Genomic DNA, 7,627 nt, shown 5'->3' with positions numbered 1-7,627 from the left:
GTTCCGAACCGCTAGAAAATCTGAAGGAGACACATTCTAGCGGTTTAAACCGCTAGAAACTTTTCCCCGAAAAAATTTCTAGCGGTTTTATAACCCTCTAGAAACCTGCTAAACGGGAATTAAATAATTTCAGTAGCGCGCGAAAATTACTAGCGGTTATAGAACCGCTAGAAATTTTGGGAAATTAAATTTTCACACCAATTGAATTTTAGAATGGCGGGAAACTTTTCTAGCGGTTTTTAACCGCTAGAAATTTTGGCGCAAAATTTAAATTTGACGAAATATTTCTAGCGGTTCTGAACCGCTAGAAATGTTTACCGTGCCAGAAAAAAATTTTTGGTTTTTCATATTATAATTTTAAAAACCATTAAATAAATTATTTGAAGAATTTTTGTTAATTTGTATAATTAGTTATAGTTACATTTTATATATTCAAATTTTGTAATAAAAAATATGTAATTAAATTATGAATGTGTCAAAAGAAGTGAATTTAATCTAATAAGATAATTTAATTGAATATTTAATAAGATAGTTGAATTGAAGATGATATATTTTGGAATATTGAACCTATAGTATTAAGTTGATGAGTATTTGAATCAGTTGAGGAGGGCATGACAAATGTGGAGAAGAAAAATCTGAAAGGAAAGGAGAAAAAATATGTTAGTAAATTTTAAATAAAAACAAATAAAAGATACAATGAATTATAAAATAAAATTCACTTACCATAGAGTAAAGAGAAAAAACCACAATATGAGATAGTAAGAAAAAAAGAGAGAATTATGAAGAAGAATAGGAGAGGAAGGAAAAGAGATGGAGTAAATGAATGTAGAGAAGATATGGTATTTATAGAGATCAGCGACACATTTGTAGCGGTGTTTTTGTAGCGTTTTATAACATTTTGTAGCTGTTATTCATTTTCTATTTCCTAGCGTATATATAAGCGCTAGTATTATAGCGGTTTATTTTAGCGGTTATTAACCGCTAGAAATTTAGTAATTTTTTTTTTTAAAAATCTGAACGAATTTTAATTTTACAGTAATGTATTTTGTAGCGGTTATAACCGCTACAAATGAAAATTTTTTTTATTTTAAAAAAATTTTACGAATTTTAATTTATACATATGTATTTATGGACGAAAAATTTGTTAAATAATTTATTTTGGATGCTGCTACTCTCCATCATCATCCGGCCTGAAAGGACACATTTTAAAAAAATTTGTTAAATTTATGTTGTATTTGGAAAAAATTAGTAATTAGTAGTTAATTATTTAAATAATTTAAGAAAAGACGTGTACCTGATAAGTGGCAAATTATCATCTCCTTGAGGAAAGAAGTCTTCAAAATTCGAGGGTTGGAAGGGTTCACTGTCGTAAATAATGTCACCATCACCCATATCGTAAAGATCCCGTGGCTTGAGGTGAACGACCATATTCCAGTCTTTATGTTTCTCGTCCTCGACATAGTAAATTTGGTGTGCCTCAGAAGCAAGGATATATGGCTCATCATCTTCAGATGCCCCCGTATGAATAAGTCTAGAGAAATTGACTGAGGTGATGCCCAAATGGTCAGTAGCGAGTCCCCGTGAAGTTGTCGTATTTGCCCAGGAGCATTTGAACAGTGTCACGGTGAAAAGCTGGTAAGTCAACTCAATAATGTCAATTAGCTTTCCATAGTAAGTGACGCCTCCAAAGCGCATATCGCCATCACTACTGCTAGCATAACATCTCGTTCCGAATGTCCCGCAAACTCCAGAGTTTTGTGTGAGCAATCCCTGATCACGTGCAACCGTACAGAACTTGAAGCCGTTGACATTGTACGCGGTAAACCTTCGTGCATGGTCTAACGGACCGAGAGAAAGAGCTCTGAATTCATCTGTGTATGGGCTGTTGTCATTACGTATTCGACGTGTAAACCAACTGGGAAACTCTTTGTGGACTCTTTTATCAATGTCAGCAGAACGCGCACGGCCCCGTAGCTGACGCCTGAGATAACTCCTAAACTCACTATAGTAAAGTGTAATTTGTTAGAAGAGTCAGTAAGAAACAAATATAAAGTGTAAAAGCTAGTGAGCTTATATGATATATATACTTACTGCATGAAGGGTTCAACTTGGCTGCAATTTATCAAAACGTGTCTGTGTGCCTGGAGTTTCTCTGTAGGAGTGAGTCTGAAGAATTCATATCCTCCAACTGGTTTCCCAACAGGAGGAAATAAAGTTGACGTGGAAGGACCGGGAGGAGAATCATCTACGCGACGCGGGCGGTTAAAAGATGTCTCCATGTCATCAAAGTACCTCGAACAGAAAGTTAGGACCTCATCTCCGGAATAACCTTCTGCTATTGACCCCTCAGGCCATGCCTTATTCCTAACATATGATTTTAATTTTCCCAAGTACCTGTAAGTTAAAATTGCATTAATAATTACGAGTAAATGAAAGAACAATGTGAAATTTAAAGAGGCGGGAATAAAAGATAATCTAGTACCTCTCTATAGGGTACATCCATCGATAGTGAACTGGGCCAGCAACCTTTGCTTCTCGAACAAGGTGGACAGTCAAGTGAACCATAACAGTAAAGAATGATGGAGGAAATATCATCTCCAAGTGACAAAGTGTAAGAATAATTTTATTTTGCAGCTGATCAAGCTCTTCCGCTACCAAGACCTTCGCACACAACTTCTTGAAAAATGAACATAATTCTACCAAAACCACCGATACATCAGAAGGAAGTGTGTTTTTCAAGGCCAATGGAAGTAACTGTTGCATAAGAACATGAGAGTCATGACTTTTCAACCCAGTAACCTTTCGAGCCTGCAGATCGATACACCTTGAGATGTTGCTAGAATATCCATCTGGTACTTTTATGTTCTTCAACGTCGAGAGGAAGATATCCTTGTTCTGCTTTGTCAAGGTGAATTTAGCTGGCTGAAACTTGTCGTTTTCATCAGGCCAAGCCTCTTCACGAATTCCCCAGGCCCGTAAATCTTTTCTAGCTGCGAGATGGTCTTTGGACTTTCCAGCTTCATTGAGCAACGTATATAGCACATTATCGCACACATTTTTTTCAATGTGCATAACATCCAAACTGTGTCGTAGCAAATTAGATTCCCAATAAGGAAGAGTGAAAAATATGCTTCTCTTCCGCCATTGCATAGGTTGCGTATCAGATGTCCCACGAGATCGTCGTCCCAATCGTTCGGGATCCACACTCTTACCAAACTCGATATGAACATCTTCTAACTGCCGCAAAATATCCATACCAGACAAAGTAACAGGAGGATCTCTCTTCTCCTGTTTCCCATCGAAGCGAATCCGTTGCAATCTAAGTCTGTGCTTGGAATCAAGGAACCGTCGATGTCCTATGAAGCACCACTTGCGACTGTGTGGAAGGCGACATGGCACAGAATCAAAATTGCACTCAGGACAGGCCAACCCAGTATGCACATTCCAGCCAGACAAAGTTCCCAAACCGGGAAAATCACTTATTGTCCACATCAAGGCTGCACGGAGATTGAATAGTTGCTTGTCATGTGAGTCATATGCCTCAACACCATTCGTCCATAGGTCGAGCAATTCGTGTATCAACGGTTGCAGGTATACGTCAATATCATTTCCTGGTGCTTTCTTGCCAGGAATGATCATGGAAAGCAAAAAGGAGCTCTGCTTCATGCACATCCAAGGTGGTAGATTGTATGGAATTAACACCACCGGCCAGATACTGTAACTTGTGCTCATGTTTCCGAAGGGATTAAAACCATCGGTTGCCAATGCAAGACGTACATTTCTAGGATCATTGGCAAAGTCTGGAAATTTCGCATCAAACGCTTTCCACGCCTCCGAGTCTCGTGGGTGCCTTAACCTACCATCTAGGTTTTCCTCAGTCGCGTGCCACCTCATGTGCTGAGCCATTTTTGATGACATATACATTCTTTGCAACCGTGGTTTCAAAGGAAAGTATCTAAGAAAATAATATATTAAAAATTTAAAATACCGAATATTTTTAGAGACGGAACAAGTAACACGCTGTAATAATTTGTACCTGAGAATTTTGGCCGTTTCTTTCTTTTGCTTCTTGCCCTTCCGTACCGACTTATAGCGTGACGTCTTGCATCTCGTACAAATCTCTTTGTTGGCATCATCTCCCCAGTATAGCATACAGTCGTTTGGGCATGCATCTATCTTCTTATAGTTCAAGCCAAGCTTGTTAATAATCTTTTTTGCTTCGTAAAAAGACGGAGGGAATTCAGCTTGGGGGAAAGCATCTCCCAGTAATTCCAGCAACATAGACATCGCCTTGTCAGTCATACCGCACAAGCATTTGATGTGATACAGCCTCACCAAGAATGACAACTTCGAATACTTTGTACACCCAGAATAAAGAGGCTTGTCAGCTTCGGTCATGAGGTCAAAAAATTCCCGAGCAGTTTCGTTTCTTAGAAACTCCGGTTGAGGTCCCTCTACTTCATCTTCGTTGGGATTCGAGCTTTCGTGAACACCAAAAGCATCACGCACAGCATCATTCACGGCATCGGCCTCATCCACTCGAACTCCCATCCGTGAAACTACTGGCACTGACTCAGCACCCATATCTAGCCGTTCCCCATGTAGTTGCCAAAATACGTACTCTCGCGGAAAAGGCTTAAAGATTAAATGTTCCCTAACAATATCTTTGGGATGCCACTTTTTGAAATTACATTTAGGACAGGGACACTGAATCTTACCATTTACGGCAGCATTGGCGAAAGCAAAATCCAAGAAATAGTTTAGACCAGCCAAGTATTGCGGAGTCGACCGGTGCAAGTTGATCCACGACCTATCCATGACTAATAATGCTCAAATTTCGTGAAAATATGACACAGAGCTCAAAGAGAAGTTAAAATGAATTCAGTTGAAGTGCTTCAGCTTATAAAGGAGGCTGGAGGAACGGTCATTTTTTTGTAGCGGTTACAAAACCGCTACAAATTTGTAGCGGTTTTAACGGAAAATTTCAATTTCCAGCGGTTATTAACAGCTAGAAATTCTAAATATCGGTTACAAACCGATAGAAATTTCTAGCGGTTTAACGGGAATTTTCTCTCCATCGGTTTTGAATTTTCTAGCGGTTATAAAACCGCTAGAAAATTAGGTAAAATTTGCTAATTTTCTAGCGGTTCTGGTGAAATTTCTAGCGGTAACGGAATTTTCTATCTGTTTTGAATTTTCTAGCGGTTTTAACCGCTAGAATTCGGTCAAATTTGATAATTTTTCTAGCGGTTCTAACCGCTAGAAAATTATAGAATTTTCTAGCAGTTGAATTTTCTAACGGTTTTTGAACCGTTACAAACGCTATTATTTTTAAATATTAAATAGAAATACCGCACAATAAATTAATAACATTACGAAAATAAATATTATTAAATTAATAATGATTATAGAATTATTTTGAGTAATTAATATGTTTAACGTGTTTAATAAATTGTAATGTTGATGTTGTAATAAATAAATAAATATTTCAATATTAATTAGTACTTGACATAAATAAAATTATAGAAATAAATCAATAAAGGAAACAAATAAATATAAAATTTAGATAAATATCTAAATAATATATAAAACCGTAAATCAAGATTCTAATAAAATCCGATACAATGAAAGCAAATCATGGGTGGGGGGCAGAAGCAGCATCATCGGGATCATCCTCTGCTGAATCCTCCGGCTGACGGTGGGCAGGCCGCTCAACCTGCTGGGACTGGACTGGCGGATGGCGGGGTAGGGGCGGGACTGGTGGCATGTGTAGGTCAGGGATGTCAGGAACCGAGATGTTTGGAGCTATACTGACCACCACATGACGCAGAGCCGTAGCAGCTGCCAAGAGCTGGTCAAGCTGCGTCTGGAGCTGACGATCACGCTCCTGGAACTGACGATCACGCTCCACGATCCTGGCCTCGAACTCTTGTCTGAGCTCCTCTCGCAATTCCTCTGAAGATGAGGAACCCGGCCGCTTCGCACTCGCATGAGAGCTCCCAGCAGTATATGAAGGGCCAGCGCCACTTGAGCAGGGCAACCTAGTCGGTGTAGGTCCAAGTCCAAGCCCGCTAACTCGACCAGGGTGCTGCGGCCGGCCACGACCCGCTAAAAGTGAGGCGGTGGGATCCAAGGCAGACCCCTGAGACTCACGCAACTCGGAATCGACCTGAGTCATCCGTGCCTACCAAAATTAATATAAAGAAGTTAATTATAATATAATGATATCTACACTGTGATATTATATTAATATTTAATTTATTACTTACCGCTATCTCCTCAACCTCATCCGACGCACGCCCGTCTCGGGGTCTATACACCATCGGCCACATCTCGCCATAAGTGGGCGTGTATCCCCGCTCCTGCTGCGTCTTTTCCATCTGTAAATGAAATCAAAGAAATAATTAGTTACAAATTAAATACATCTACATATTTAATAAATTTATTTCAAGTACTCACAATCTCGTCATAAGTGATCACAAAGCTCCTGGATCCAGCCCTATGACGTATCGTCTGATGCCTGACGCTCCTAGCATTTCTTCTAGAAAGAGCCTGAAGCAAAATGTAAAAAAATTAAATTAAATGAGTCAAGTCGGATAAAAAATAAAGAAATTATAATTAATACAATATTATCATACCATCTGGTCAGCCGTCATCCTAAAATAGACGTAAGTGGACCAGTCTTGGTCCGGGACTCCACCAGGTACATCTGCCAGTATCTCCTAGAGGGGCCTCGTCCCGTCACCTTTCTTCTCCCTCCACAGGTCGGCCCTCCTGTTCTTCCATGCCATCCCAAGCCTCTTGATCGTGTCAGCCCTCAACTCCTCCCCCAGAATAAATTTACTCTATGATTAAAATAATAAATTAACTAAATAACAAATTATAAACAAATAATTAAGCAATTTCAATAATCAAAAACAAATAATTAGTTTTTAACTAATTTAACAATATTATAAATAAAATATAAATTAATCAAAAACAAATAATAATTAAACAATTAAGTAATTTAAATGAAAAAATATTTTTACTCAACTAAATTTAAAATTATTATAAGTAATAAATTAATGAAATCAATAACAAATTATTTTCATTTAACTACTTTTAAATAATTTAAATTAAAAATATATATCATTTAACTACTTTTAAAAATATTATAAATAACAAACAAATTAAATAAATAAAAAATTATAATCAAACAATTAAATTATTTGAAAACAAAATATATAATCATTTATTTAAATTAAAAAAAATTATAAATAACAATTTTATATTACCTTCATCATTTCCCAGCCTTGCTGCTTCTTGTCTGAGGTGATCTTCTTCCAGTCCTGCACGTAGATGGGGAACAGCGTCCACTGCTGACCAAGGAGGCGCACGTACTTGTTGTACAACTGGCCACCTTTCTTCGTCGGTTGGCCCAACTCATTGAGCGGCACAACCACTCGTCCGCCCGTCATCATAGACAGCTCTCTGGCTGTCAGCCTCCGATAGGACCTGTTCCCCTCAGTGTCTGCAAAATTTAATTAAGAAATAAATTATATATCAATAAATTAATATAATTTCTATATAAATTAAATACTGATCAAAACTTTAAAAAGTTAAATAAATACTTACCGACAAATTCCAC

Source organism: Neltuma alba, unplaced genomic scaffold (assembly GCF_004799145.2).
Source record: "Neltuma alba isolate B1F8T4 unplaced genomic scaffold, ASM479914v2 tig00012410_pilon, whole genome shotgun sequence".
In the NCBI taxonomy this organism is placed as follows: Eukaryota; Viridiplantae; Streptophyta; class Magnoliopsida; order Fabales; family Fabaceae; genus Neltuma; species Neltuma alba.
Note: the sequence above shows the minus strand (reverse complement) of the source record.